Below are 774 nucleotides of genomic sequence, written 5' to 3'. Positions count from 1 at the left end.
GGGGAGAAAAAAAAAAATTGAAAGTTGGTCTTCAGCCTACCAGATGGTCTCCCAGAACCCTGACCCAGCCTCAGCCAGTTTTGTCACTGCCTGAAAAGGGGCCTAGCCTAGCGAGGGTTCCACCTGGGGCTTGGTGGGCAAGAGGCTGCAATAGGAGCTGATGACCCTTATGCTGTCTGGCAGCAAAGGGATTTCTGCCTTTTCTAAATCTGAAAGCCTTTTCAAATGGGTAGGGACTGTCCATGGAACAGCTAGTATAGTCTATGAAGACCTGAGGTATAAACTCTCCCTGGATTTCCCTAGCTGATACCCTTAAAACACGCCCACACGGAAGCTCCTCACTCCCTGATCCCATCCCAACGTGGAAGCTCAGGTTAACATCTGCCTAGACATCCTGAAGGACAAGTGGTCCACCCTGTAGGATGTCAGAACCATCCTCCTCTCCATCCAGAACCCAACCTTGACAGCCCTTTCAGCACACACACTGCCGAACTCTGGGGGGGGGAAAGCCACAGTCTTTAAGAGGTACTTACGAGAAACCTACCAAGCAAGTCTGTAGCCCACAGCCCTGACCTGGTCTGTCCAGCCTGTCCTGTGTACTCATCTTTTTTCCTTAGTTGGTCTGTCCTCTTCTTGATTTTTATATAAGACTCTCTATATAAAATTGTTGTGTCCTCTTTGTTTTATTTTTTAAATGAAGTCTTTGAGCCTTTATAATGATTATTAAATATCTTTTGGGTTTGTTTAGTTTTGGAAAAAAATTGAGATCAATTT

At 45.9% G+C, this 774-nt stretch overlaps 1 pseudogene; it reads left to right on the top strand.

Annotated features, from left to right (window-relative positions):
- Window positions 1-43: 43 nt before the first annotated feature.
- LOC102862463 lies at window positions 44-572 on the top strand (annotated as a pseudogene).
- Window positions 573-774: the final 202 nt, after the last annotated feature.

This window comes from Elephantulus edwardii, unplaced genomic scaffold (assembly GCF_000299155.1).
Source record: "Elephantulus edwardii isolate Elephantulus edwardi_28Jun2011 unplaced genomic scaffold, EleEdw1.0 scaffold00005, whole genome shotgun sequence".
In the NCBI taxonomy this organism is placed as follows: Eukaryota; Metazoa; Chordata; class Mammalia; order Macroscelidea; family Macroscelididae; genus Elephantulus; species Elephantulus edwardii.
The sequence above is the reverse complement of the archived record's forward strand: the minus strand, read 5'-3'. Positions and strand labels throughout refer to the sequence as shown.